This window comes from Pelobates fuscus, chromosome 2 (genome assembly GCF_036172605.1).
Source record: "Pelobates fuscus isolate aPelFus1 chromosome 2, aPelFus1.pri, whole genome shotgun sequence".
Classification (NCBI taxonomy): domain Eukaryota; kingdom Metazoa; phylum Chordata; class Amphibia; order Anura; family Pelobatidae; genus Pelobates; species Pelobates fuscus.
Genome location: NC_086318.1, coordinates 451,514,360 through 451,529,305, shown reverse-complemented (window position 1 = coordinate 451,529,305; position 14,946 = coordinate 451,514,360).

The following is a 14,946-nucleotide window of genomic DNA, read 5'->3' as shown; positions in this document are numbered from 1 at the left end:
AGAATTTGATTAGTCTTGCCGGTATCCCCGATCTAGTGACCAAATTTACAACAGAAATCACTTGCAGAAGTCATGCCAGGATAAAGGTGTCCGGCTGAACATATATACACCAGAATTCAGCCTGACTACAGTCCCTATGTTGAACGGGCTAGCTACAGAGCGTTTAACTTCTATACGGTGCGCCTTCGTATCTTCCCTCCATAGGGAGAGGTCAACAAACCAGATTCGGATTCTACCCCTAGTGGGTTCACAGTTTACCTTTTAGTTCCTGGACCTGGGTTCACACTCATCGACGGGACACCCCGGTACTCACTGCGCAGAAGCCGATGATCTCCTGGACAACAGGCCAGTGGCGCCAAGACCAGGAAGCCCACGCAGAAGTCCAGGGGTCCTGCCATGGAGGACGGGTAAAAGATTACCGTCTCAAATCTCTGCACCGGCTTCCGTGTGTTTAGGTTCCCGCCGCCAATGCACCATGTTATGTTACCGGGAAACACCGCAGAAGTCACACACAGAGAGATGGACGCAAGTCTATTCAGGATGTCACAGGTCTTTATTGTTACCGATCAGGTCTCAGCTGAACTCCTGTTCCAAGATGTCTGAGGCAAGAGCACACATTGCAAAGGCTTTTTATTAACAATGCTCCTCCCCCACATTCCCTTAAACCTTAAACCAATCAGCAAACAGGATATTCAGGATCACCTTATATGGGCAGACCACATGGCTCATTAAGACAAAGGAATGAGGAATGTGATTTCAGTTCCTGCACATGCTCAGTACACTGATGACTCACTTAACTATTTGTAATCTGGTACACTGAACATATGCCACATGGAGATTTCAGCCTACTAAATTTGGGGCCTTGCTGAAATCCCATCACAGCCTCTGATTTCTGACTGACCTCTGACCCCTCCCTTCTTTTATTGATATGTTTGTTTTTATTTGAATAACCATCCCTTCATCTCTGTGCCTAGATACATATCCCCCTCCCTCAGCTTTTATTGCAAGCTCTCTGACCCTCACATATCTTTATTCAACAGCCTGATTTCAGAACTATCAAGCCCCAATACTGCTGTAAGAAAGTCTGATACCCGCCCACCCGTCCCCATGCTCATTATTACATTTATAGATTGTCTGTCAAATTTTAGATAAGTTAAAATAACAGGTGTACACACTGACTCTTATTAGTACACTCCTGCACATAAAACTTAATATTTATCCTACCTTCACCTGCTCTTGATATTCCAATTATTTCCAATTTAGTTTTTCCCAGATTAGCAATAATCTTTCTTCTCCTCCTCTTTATTTCCTCATTCTCCCTCAGTATAATAATCTCTCCTTACACCCACTTCACTCACCCCCCCATCCACATTTACATATGCCTCTCTCTGCTACACTCCCCCCTTCTCTCATCTCATGCCTTGCACTCATTTGTCTACTCTCTCACTCCGACCCACAATTGATCTCATACTAGACCCCACAAACCTCATCACAATACCCTGCCCTTTACCCTCACTTACCATCATTCAGTGTGCACTCTGGAACGCCCGCTCCATTTGCAGCAATTTAACATCAACAGCCATACACGACTTTCTCATCTCAAACTCACTCACACTACTGGCACTTACAGAGACCTGGCTGTCCCCCTCTGATAGCGCTACTCCTCTTTATGTTTTGGTGGGCTACAATTCTCTCACACTCCCAGACTCAACTGTAAAGGAGGTGGTATGGGCATCCTTCTCTCCCCTCAATGTACCTGTGAGGAACTGACTCTGCTGGGTTTCGAACCCTGGTTTTCATGTTGCTAAACCGCTTCCTTACCAGTACACCAGCCTGCCTTTTGCAAATTTACCTGAGATCTGATAACCTTGACTCTACAAGCAATGATATCAGTGACAACTCTCTTCAGCTGTGTCTGGTCAGGTGTCTGGTTCTTGGCCTATAAAAGCCACTTCCTGTCTCTGTACCTTTGCCAGATTATTGTGGTTCCTGTACTCTCTAATCAAGCTTGTTCCTGTTTCTCCTACCTGTTGCTGAATTTGGACCGTTTTGACTTTGCTGCTTCTCCTTCCCACTGACCTCGGCTTGCCTCACTACGATTATCATCTTTCTGTTCCAGTCTCTTATCTCTGCTTAAGATCAGACAGCCACTCAAGGCTCAGGGGCTCAACCACCTGGGTAACAAGTGGCTTCCTCTGGCAGAAAACATTGCTGATATGGCTACTGGACTCCAAAACTTTGTAACATCAATATCATTACAGAATAATCTGGCCCATTCATGGAGACCGTCGGATCAGATTCTGCATTGGCCCAGCAGGTTGCTTTTAATGCAAGAACTATGCAGACCCAGGCACAGACCATTCAAGTGCTGCAGGATCAGGTAGCTGAACTGCAAAATTAAATTTGATCAATGCACAGTGAGCTTACCAGCTCCAGGGCACATGATGTTGCGGCTGCTGCTACTACTACTGTTACACCTGCACAAGATGCCCGCTTGCTTCTACCAGAAAAATTTGGAGGAGACCACAAAAAATTTAGGGGTTTCCTAAATGAATGCCGTTTGCATATCATGATGTTACCTAACCGTTTTCCATCTGAAAGAGAGAAGGTGGGATTTATTTTCTCCCTATTCAAAGATGAAGTCCTGGCCTGGGGCTCCCCTTTTCTGGAACAGGACAGTCCAGTCTTGGGAAATTTAAAAGACTTTCTTGAGGCCATGTGCCTAGTTTTTGATGACCCCAATCACTGTGCTACAGCAGAAGCCACTCTCCTTCATTTACATCAAGGGAGGCGCTCTGTGGCTGAATATGCTGCTGAATTCAGACAGTGGGTTGCTGATACTACTTGGAACCAATCAGCCCAGAGGTTCCACTTCAGAAGGGGTCTCTCAGAAGCTATAAAAGATAAGCTAGCTCGTGTTGATCTTCCTGTTGAGTTTGATGCATTTGTGCGGTTGGCTATCTGTATTGATCGGAGACTTTCAGAAAGAAGATTGGAAAGACTCTTTTAAACCAAGTGCTACTACTACTTTCTATTCAAGAATTTCTACTACGACCTCACAAACACCTACAGACTCTGAACCTGAGGCTATGCAGGTAAATCTAATAAGAGGGCCATTATACAATGAAGAAAAACAGTGGAAACGCACTCACAATTTATGCCTGTATTGTGGTAGTACAGTGCATTATGCCATCAATTGCCCTAGCAAGTCTAAAAGAACAATAGCTATGACTGCTGAGGGTTCACAGATTAAGCACCAATCCCAGATTCCAGACCAACTGGATTCTGTCACACAACCCTTGTTTTCTCTGGCTCAGGGTGAAGAGGGTATGATGACTCAACATCCTCAAATTTATTCTGCAATTTCCTCAACACAGTTTCCAGTGATTTGGGGTATACCCTGGCTTGCTCTGCATAACCCACAGATTTATTGGAAGACTAGAACTTTGTCATTTCCTTCAGAACACTGCTTAATGAATTGTCAACCCTCTAAGGCAACACCTGTTGCCACAACAATTAATGAAATGGTTGATACAAACTTAACTAAGCTTCCTCTACAATATCGGGATTTTGCAGATGTCTGTGATAAGAATGCTGATCAGCTTCCACCTCACAGGCCTTATGATTGCCCCATAGAGCTGCTACCTGGAGCTGCTATACCATTTGGCCGTATATACTCCCTTTCTGAGCCTGAATGGAAAGCACTTTGTGAATACATACAATAAAATCTTGCCAAAGACTTTATTCGTGTAACGAGAATATACCCCTACACGCAGGATCCAGCTAAACAGAAGACAGCACAGAGGAGAGATACGTCTACCGGACCTTAGAATGGCCGGACTCAACGTATATAGGAGAAGTACAGAGTCAGGAACGATCTAAGGTCAAGGGCACAAAGAGACAGCGTAAACGAGGACTAGCCGGGGTCTGGTACACAGGAAACAGCAAGCCGGCAAACAGAACAGACAAGGATAAAGCGAAAACGAAGTCAGAATACAAAGCCAAGGTCAAATACGGAGGAACACAACTGAACACAACAAGCGCTAAAGGGAATTGAAACAGAAACCACGATAGGGCAAGGAACTAAGGGAAAAGGGTAAGTATAAGTAGCTTCCAAACTAATGTGATTGGCTCCTGTCACTTCCACACCCCCAAAAGGTAAGTGTATGGGGTGAGTGGCATGACGGGGGCCAATGGGAGCCTTTTTGCAATTTAGGCTCCCACTGTCTCTTTAAGAGCGCGCCCGAGACTCGCGGCGTGCTCTTAGATTCAGGCGGGACACGTGACCGCATCTCGCGGTCACTGCCCGCCTTCCTGTTAGAAGAGTCGGAGGAGCCGCGTGCGGCTCGTGCAGCCGCAGGACCGCGCGCGGCTTGAAGAGAGGACCGCGGCCGGCCCACGGATAAGGTAAGTAACGCTACAGTACCCCCCCCTGAGGACACGCCTTCCGGGCAGGCAGGACCAGGCCTGGCAGGAAAACGCGAATGGAAAGAACGCACAAGGCGGGGAGCATGAACGGCATCAGCAGAAATCCAACTGCGCTCCTCAGGCCCATAACCCTTCCAATGTACCAAGTACTGAAGCCGACCCCTAAGGAAACGAAGAGTCAAGAACAGCAGACACTTTGAACTCCTCATGACCCTCCACAGAGACAGGAGGGGGAGGAGGAGCATGCCGGGTATAGCGGTTGCGTACGTAAGGCTTCAACAATGAGGTGTGAAAGACATTAGGTATACACAGATTCTTAGGCAGACCCAAGGCATAAGAAATGGGATTAACCTTATGTATAATACGATAAGGACCAATGAAGCGGGGAGCCAATTTCATAGAAGGCACCCGGAGGCGAATATTCCGTGTGGAAAGCAAAACCCTGTTCCCCACAACATAGGAAGGAGCCGCTCCGCGATGCTTGTCAGCCTGAACCTTCTGGCGGGCAGCAGAGTCCACCAAAGAACGCTGAACCTGCTCCCAAGTATTACGAAAACCAGCCAAATGCTCATCCAGAACTGGCATGCCCTGTGAGGAGCATGCAGCCGGAAGAACAACGGGATGCTGGCCATAGACGACGTAAAAAGGGCTTTTACTGGAAGAATCATGAGTGGCGTTATTCCGAGCAAATTCAGCCCAAGGAAGCAGGTCAGACCAATTGTCTTGATGGTGAGACACAAAACAACGGAGGTACTGCTCCAGAGACTGGTTGGCACGTTCAGCAGCTCCATTAGACTGGGGATGGTAAGCGGAAGAAAATGAGAGAGAAATACCCATTTCCGAACAAAAGGCTTTCCAGAACCTGGAAATAAATTGGCTACCCCTATCGGACACAATAGATAAGGGAATACCATGTAACCGAAATACTTCTCTAGCGAAGATAAAAGCCAGTTCCTTGGACGTGGGCAACTTGCGAAGAGACACAAAGTGAGCCATTTTGGAAAACCGATCAACTATCATTAGGATGACTGTGTTACCATTCGAAGGGGGTAATTCAACAATAAAATCCATTGATAGATTAGACCAAGGTCTCTCAGGAACGGGTAACGGATGCAACAACCCACAAGGAACTCTACGAGAGGATTTTATACAGGCACAAGTAGTACAAGCACTTATATAGTCAGTGACATCCTTTCGTAAGGAATCCCACCAAAAATACCGAGAAACAGCTGACACCGTTTTGGAGATACCAGGATGTCCAGCAGTCTTAGTATCATGATATAGTGACAGAATATCCCGTCTCTTGGGAACGTCAACGAACAATTTATCATTAGGCCTCTCGCTAGGTGCCATGCTTTGTTTCGCTTGTATGGCCTGCAAGAGGGACGAGGAAATAGACAATATAGTAGTAGCTATTATCCTGTCTGGGGGAATGACAGGAGTAACATCAATCTCCTGTTTGTCAATAGTTTCAAACTGTCTGGACAGAGCGTCCGCTTTAGTGTTCCGATCACCTGGCCTATAGGTGATTATATCATTGAAATGAGACAAGAACAGTGACCACCTAGCCTGCCTGGAAGACAATCTTTTAGCTTCGCTAAGGTAGGATAGGTTCTTATGATCCGTAAATATGAGGATGGGATCCTTAGTGCCTTCTAACAAATGTCTCCATTCTTTGAGTGCTAAAATGATAGCAAGGAGTTCGCGATTACCCACATCATAATTTTTTTCTGCTTTGGACATTTGTTTAGAAAAGAAGCCACAAGGATGCAATGGCTTTTCAGGCGACTCTCTTTGAGATAAGACAGCACCTACCCCGATATCGGAAGCATCAACTTCAAGTATATAGGGCAATGAGGGGACAGGATGCTGTAAAAGAGGTGCAGAGGCAAACGTAGTCTTAAGAAATTCAAAAACCTGAAGTGCCTCGGTAGACCAGACACGAGTATTGCCATCCTTTTTTGTCATACGGGTAATAGGTGCTACAATAGACGAAAAACCTTTGATAAAACGTCTATAATAATTGGAGAAACCAAGAAAACGCTGGATGGCTTTCAGACCTTGCGGTAGAGGCCATTCTATGACAGCAGCGAGCTTCCGGGGATCCATATGAAAACCCTTAGCGGAAATCAAATACCCCAAAAACTGGACTTCGGATTGGTCGAATAGACATTTTTCTAGTTTACAATAAAGACCATTAGCAAGAAGGGTCTTCAGAACTGTCGTAACATGTCTGTGATGAGTGTGTAAATCTGTAGAATATATTAAAATGTCATCCAAGTATACAATAACAAACGTGTGAATAAAGTCTCTTAAGACATCATTAATAAATTCTTGAAATACTGCTGGGGCATTGCAAAGCCCAAATGGCATAACAGTATACTCATAATGGCCTGATCTAGTGTTGAATGCTGTCTTCCATTCGTGGTCCTTCTTTATACGTATTAAATTGTATGCTCCTCTAAGATCCAGTTTGGTGAATACCGTGGCATGTTTGAGCCTGTCAAATAATTCTGTGATTAACGGTATAGGGTATGCATTTTTGATGGTGATTTTATTTAGACCTCTATAATCGATACACGGTCTTAAATCACCTTCTTTTTTTGATACAAAGAAGAACCTCGCTCCAGCCGGAGAAGAGTATCTCCTAATAAATCCCTTGTCTAATGATTCCTTAATGTATTCCTCCATGACACGGTTTTCTTGAACCGATAGAGGGTACACCCTGCCCTTTGGAGGTATAGTGCCAGGCAACAAGTCAATAGCACAATCGTAGGGTCTGTGAGGCGGTAATTTGTCAGCCTCTCTTTTATCAAAGACAGTCTTTAGAGATAAATACTGAGAAGGTATAGCCGTAGACAAAGGAGGACTGGTAGGAACATTAATAGAATTCACAGGCGTGACTTCAATAGTACAAGACTCGTGGCAGGCTTCACTCCATGATTTTATCTGCCCTGTCTCCCAGTCAAAAATGGGATTGTGGGCACGTAACCAGGGATACCCTAACACTAACTGTGAAGAGGGAGAGGTGATGACCTGGAACCGTATGGTTTCATAGTGTAAAACCCCTGTGTACATGTGTAACGGTGCAGTCTCATGAGTAACAACTGGAGAAATTAATGGTCTACCATCTATGGCCTCAACGGCCAAGGGTATCTCCTTCTCTCTGATGGGAATGTTGTTATTCTTTACAAAACCAGAGTCTATAAAATTTTCAGCTGCCCCGGAGTCAACCAGAGCGTATATGTTTTCAACTATACAACTCTCTCCCATATGTAAAGAAACAGGGAGAAGCAGTCGGTTAGGAGGCAATGTAGGAGACTTAGAAATCACACCCAAGGCCAGTCCCCTATAAGGTCTTAGGTGCGAGAGTTTTCCAGGAGCAAAGGACATTCCTTTACCATATGAGCTCTGTAACGGAACCGCTGGCACCCCGACCGGGTACCCTCCTCTGACGGATGCTCCTAGTGCTTTCCGAGGTCTCCAAGCACTCTGCCTGACACCATAACCACTGCAGACCCCACGAACCGCCGCAGCTTGGTTGGGGTCTCGCCGACTCCACCCACTCTGGACCCAAGACCAGGGTCCAGCTTCCAGTAGGTGGACCTCTCCGAATTCCAGAGAACAGGAACAGGAACAAGCTCTTAGCAGAGCTCAGCGATTATACCCTAGGGAGTATAGTGATTATAGCAATCCCCAGAGTGTAGTTCTCCAATCCCCCAAACATGAGCCGAAACTTCATGAAGGTACAAGATGATCTGAGGTGCTAGCACACCCAGTCTGGCTTTTATTACAGTTTTTGCAAATACAGGACCGCCCATAGGGAGGGATAAAACAACCAATCATATCACAGTTACATCCCACATATCCCCTCCCCTTATCCTGAGAGGAAACTCAATTATACATACAGTTAAAACATACTTTTTACCCAACTTTCATAACTCTAAAACCATACATCCAATCTCTATAATACACAATCAATCCATTCAGGGGAACAACATATTAAAAAAATGGTGCGAATCAGACCAGTGGTTCAAAAGTTAAGGGAAAGTCCTTTGTTACCAAATGAAGCATGGCTTTTCTTCCCAAAACAGTTCCACAGAGTCTCTATCCTGGAGATAATTGGGAAGTAATCCAATTATCTCCAAGGACAGAGGTAACACTCCATTAGCCACATGGCAGACAAAGGACAATAAAAGACGTAAAAATAATATCACATAGAACCTACAGATTTACAATTTACCTAACACATAATAGCATACATAATATTGAAGACAGCCTGAATGCAATCTGCTACACAGTCTTAAAGGGACATTGTTCCTAAAAGTCATAATATGTCCACGGATGTTTTTTAAAGGGCCAGCAGCAGCACCATACAAATCCAATATGCCCAAATGTTGCACCTGAAGGGCCAAATCTCCCAGGGACCATAGTCAACAGGTAAGAGGCTGGCAATCAGGCTCCTCCAACAGCCAGGGGTAAAGGGCAGCTTGTCACCAATAAACCCAGTGACAAAAGGCATTTTGTCACAGGCTCTCTTACCACAATATAGGCAGAGTCCCTCCCTTCTCCTATGTAATTTTTCAGTATCTGAGAGTTTGGCAACCCCTAATTGCATAGGTTCCTCTTCAGATACTTTAACACTCTCCGGTACATTAACTCTGGGGTGAATAGGTGTAACAAAACGTCTATTCCTGTTCTTAGTATAGAGCCTGTCACGAATCCTATTATCTATATCGATGAGGTAGTCAATAAGGTCCTCTAAGGCAATAGGAAGCTCCTTAGCTGCTACCTCATCCAATATAGAGTCTGATAAACCTTCCATGAAGGCCGTAGTTAACCCATTGTTGGTCCAATCTACCTGTGAGGCAAGGGTATGAAACTGAATAGCGTAATCAGCCACAGACCTAGAACCCTGTTTAACTCTCATTAATGCTCTTGCGGCATTCTTAGACCTTTTCATTGTATCAAAAGTTCTGCGAAAAGCTGTAAGAAAACTGTGAAAATCATGTACCATAGGTCCATTAGCTTCCCAAATAGGATTTGCCCACTCAAGGGCTTTATCAGTAAGTTGGTGCATAAAGAACCCAACTTTAGACCTCTCTGTGGGAAATGAACGTGGGTACATCTCAAAGTGGAATTCTATTTGGTTAATGAACCCTCTGCATGTCTTAGAGTCCCCTCCATACCTAGGAGGAGGTGTTAAATGGGCCGAAGTATTAGGCAAAGTAGATACTTCAGGAAGAAGGGGTGTAGGAGGGTTAGGTGTGGTTGCTGGAATGGTTCTAGCTAAGAGCGTCTGGAGAGCCTGGGCTATCTGATCCATTCGGTGATCCTGCTCTACAAATCTAGCCTCATGGGACGCCATCTGTTGAGCTAAATCTGCGGGGTCCATGGACTTATCGTAATGTAACGAGAATATACCCCTACACGCAGGATCCAGCTAAACAGAAGACAGCAAAGATGAGAGATACGTCTACCGGACCTTAGAATGGCCGGACTCGACGTATATAGGAGAAGTACAGAGTCAGGAACGATCCGAGGTCAAGGGCACAAAGAGACAGCGTAAACGAGGACTAGCCGGGGTCTGTTACACAGGAAACAGCAAGCCGGCAAACAGAACAGACAAGGATAAAGCGAAAACGAAGTCAGAATACAAAGCCAAGGTCAAATACGGAGGAACACAACTGAACACAACAAGCGCTAAAGGGAACTGAAACAGAAACCACGATAGGGCAAGGAACTAAGGGAAAAGGGTAAGTATAAGTAGCTTCCAAACTAATGTGATTGGCTCCTGTCACTTCCACACCCCTAAAAGGTAAGTGTATGGGGTGAGTGCCATGACAGGGGCCAATGGGAGCCTTTTTGCAATTTAGGCTCCCACTGTCTCTTTAAGAGCGCGCCCGAGACTCGCGGCGCGCTCTTAGATTCAGGCGGGACACGTGACCGCTTCTCGCGGTCACTGCCCGCCTTCTTGTTGCAGCCGTCGGATGAGCCTCGCGCGGCGCGTGCAGCCGCAGAACCGCGCGCGGCTTGAAGAGAGGACCGCGGCCGACCCCCGGATAAGGTAAGTAACGCTACAATTCGACTATCTACTTCTCCAGCAGGAGCTCCTATATTCTTTGTAGAAAAGAAAGATGGCAGTCTACGGCCATGTGTTGATTACAGGGACATTAATAACATCACTGTTAAAAAACGCTATTCCTTACCTCTCATTCCTGAACTTCTGGAGAGACTTCGCTCAGCTAAAATATTTACAATGCTTGATCTACGGGGGGCATATAATCTGGTTCGCATAAGATCAAATAATGAATGGAAAACAGCTTTCAGAACCAGGTACCGACATTACGAATATTTAGTAATGCCATTTGGGCTTTGTAATGCCCCTGCAACTTTTCAGCATCTAATCAACGATGTACTACGGGATCTTCTGGATCAGTTTGTTGTGGCATATTTAGATGATATCCTGATATTTTCTGATAATCTTGAAGATCATCGAAAACAGGTCTGCATTGTTCTTGAGCGCCTTCGTACCCACCATCTATACATTAAACTGGAAAAATGTGAATTTGAACAAACAGATCCCTTCTGACGAGCCAGGTCGGGTGAAACGCGCGCGTCAAGGGAACTACCTTGCGGCTCATCGTACCAATATCTGTTCTCAATCTTTGCACTCTTCCTCTCTCGTATATCTATTCAGGGGTTTGGATTTAGGTGCCCTTGAAGGCACGGGGGGACTTTCTACGGACTACTTAGTAGCCTTGGCTCTTTATCATATTTCTCTCCATCTACCTCTATTTCTCCCCTGCCTCCCTACGAGTATCTTTTAAGTGTGGATCCCTTTGCATCCTGTGTTACCAACAATAACTCTTCTATTCCTAATACCTAGCCAACCCTGCCATCTGATAGGCTTTCTGCACTCTATAGCTACAGTTATCCATTATTAGTCTCTCTACCACGAACAGACTACTGATAGCATATAGTGTTAAACTGTCTCTATGCATATGAAATGGGGAATTGTTCCAACCTATAGTGCCCATAGGTACTGAGACTAACGGCTAGCTCACATATACGGGCGTATGATAGATAAACATCTTTCAACGAATTTCCACATCAGGAAAATCGTCAAGGGTTTTTTCTGTCTGCATTACTGCGCTTCAACAGCAATTGCTCCAGCGCTTATATCTAGTTACCTAGCACTTTGACTACAGATTCAACTCTCCTTAATTATCAAGAGACTACTATATTGACCAGAATTCTCCCTATTATATGGGGTGACATGTGACAGGTGTACCCTGCAGCTACAGTAATCTACTACTAGTCTGTTTCTATCAAGTACAGACAGGATTACTGTTAACATGCATTGATACACTGTCCCTACGAACATTAGATAGGACGTATGTTACATCGTTGACGAACTATTATATCCACAAATATAAGCTAATTGATTTAGCCAGCTACTTGCAGTGCTGGCTATCCTCATTTATACTCATTTCCTTTCACGAGCAGACACTGGCAACTTTTGGCAACTTTTTCCGATACATTGTTACATGTTATTATACATGCCAATCTTCTGAGCCTGTTGAGCACAGACTCTGCATCAAACGATTTTTCTATCCATTCAAGGCAACCCTTCCTACGACACATACACGTGCTCTGCTAGCCCTCCACACTCTTTCTAGCACCTTACCTATTTCCCCTCTCAATATTTATTAATATATTGCAACACAGACGTGTGTTTTACGTACATCTATTTGAGTGCAATTTTGGAACTTCTTGAATTTAGAGTTATCAAGCCTTTTTCTTTTACTCATTATTACCTTTATTTTTATTTTTTATCACTTTAGGTTTCTCACTTTATTGATTAGTGTGGGACACTCCGGGTGATTGCCAAGTCAATAGGCAATTTTTAGCATATATTTTTCTCTTAATAAATTCTTTATTATTTTTCATGTTTTGATAAATTTTTCTTGAATTGGTTTTCTCAGTATATTTTGGTATTTTAAATCCATAATACCTCTTTATACGCTCCCAGTACCCCCTTTATTAGTATACTACCTACTCCTCCTGTTTGCTCATTTCTACTTAGGGTTACCCCCTTTTCCTGGTAGTATACTCAAAGAGCTGTACCCAATTAGCTTGAACAAACAGATATTCAATTCCTGGGGTATGTAATAACTCCTAAAGGTTTAAGCATGGACGCAAGTAAAATTAAAGCTGTGCTGGACTGGCCCATCCCCAAGAATGAAAAAGATATTCAGAGATTTGTGGGGTTTGCCAATTTTTACAGGTGTTTCATTAAGAATTTCTCTGCCATTATAACACCGATCACTGAACTTACACGTGAAGGGACTCCTTTTCAGTGGTCCAATAAGGCTGACACTGCATTTTCCAGATTAAAGACTCTGTTTACATCTGCCCCTATCCTGGTACATCCTCAGCCAGAATTGCCATTTACTGTAGAGGTAGATGCTTCTGATTCAGCTGTTGGGGCTATACTGTCTCAAAGGACTGGACCTAAGATGTTGTTATATCCATGTGCCTTCTATTCCCGCCTGATGTTACCAGCAGAAAGAAATTATGACATAGGGAATAAAGAACCTTTGGCTATAAAAGCTGCCTTTGCCGAATGGAGACATCTCTTGTAGGGAGCCACCCATCCAATTACTGTCCTCACAGATCACAAAAATCTGGAATGTATTCAATCAGCTAAGAGACTGTCAGCCAGACAAGCACGCTGGTCCCTATTTTTCTCAAGGTTTAATTTTTTTATTTCATACCGCCCTGGTTCCAGAAATGGCAATGCCTTGTCTAGGATAGCTGACCCCCTCCATACTATAGTAACCAAGGCCACCATCATGCCGGAGAGTATATTTTTAGGAGTTACCTTTCCTTCTGATCTAATGTCTCACATTAAAAAGGGCTATGCTGAAGATCCAGTTTTTCGTGATCCTCCTTGTGATCTTCATATGACCATGCTTAATGGGTTTTGGATTTTTCAACAACGTCTGTTTCTTCCAGAATCAGTACGTCTCTACCATGACTCAAAACCAGCAGGTCATTCAGGAATCCGAAAGACACAAGAACTACTTTCCCTTTTGGTGGCCTAAATATTATGAGGATGTTAAGAAGTATGTGTCCTCTTGTGATGTATGTGCCAAACATAAGACTCCTCTCTCATCCCCATGTTGGCTTGCATCAGCCTCTTCCGATTCCTCATCGTCCCTGGGGATCTAAATCCATGGACTTTATTGTGGAACTACCTCCCTCTAAGGAACACACTACCATTCTTGTTGTTGTGGACTGGTTAACTAAAATGAGTCATTTCATACCAGCTCGTGGTCTCCCTTCAGCTAAACAGACTGCCGACCTAGTTATTCAGGAAATATTTCACTTGCATGGAGTTCGTGATGAAGTAATTTCTGACAGGGGAGTGCAGTTTACATCTCATTTTTGGAAATATTTTTGTTCTATTCTAGGTATTAATGTAAATTTGTCGTCAGCTTATCATCCACAAAGTAATGGACAGACTGAGCGAACCAACCAGACTTTAGAACAACATTTGCGGTGCTATATTAGTTACCTGCAAGATGACTGGCTGGATTTTCTACCCCCGGCAGAGTTTGCCTATAACAATGCGCAACACTGCTCCACTTCTCTGAGCTCATTTTTTTGCCATTTATGGTTACCATCCAACCTTTCTAGTGAGTCTCCCAATTACTACTTCCATTCCTGCAGTCACTGACTGGCTAACCGCCTTACGAGATTCCCAGGAACTGTTGAAGGAGACCAGGGCCGGTGCAAGGATTTTTGCCGCCCTAGGCAAAAAACAATTTGCCGCCCCCCCATATGTCCTGCCCACCATGTGACATCACAATGCCCCGCTCATATGCTCTGCCATATGGGCCAACGTCAGTCTGCACAAAGTGTCTTTTATCTGAAAAGACAGTGTGTTTACATTAAAAAGCCTACAGGCACAGGCTATAGACACCAAAACCACTACATTAAGCTGTAGTGCTTCTGGTAACTATAGTATCCATTTAATGTGAGGTAAATTAGAGATTAGTGCCACTAATAATATATTGGATTGCCTACTTACCACCAGATGAGAACTATAGGCTGATGATGGGCTCAGTCTGGCTCCATAGGTCTGGTGTAGAACAGGAAGAAGCGCCATTTTTTTGGGGCCCCTTACACAGCTCAAGGTCTGGGCCCCCAGGGCTTGACCGTGAGTATGCCTACAATACCCACACATAAATCCACCTACATGGCCCACCCATGAGTTCTCTCACAGGTAGTGGAGTGTATGTGTATAGGGGATGTTTTATGTGTTATTGTAGAGGATGTAATGTGTGTGTTATTATAGAATGTAGTGTATAGGGATACCAATTTGTGTAAGGGATGTAGTGTGTGTATAGTGGATGCAGTGTGTGTTTGCGTGTAAGGAATGCATTGTATGTTTTTGTGTATGTAATTGAATGCAGTGTGTGTCTGTAAGGAGTGCATTGAGTGTGTAAG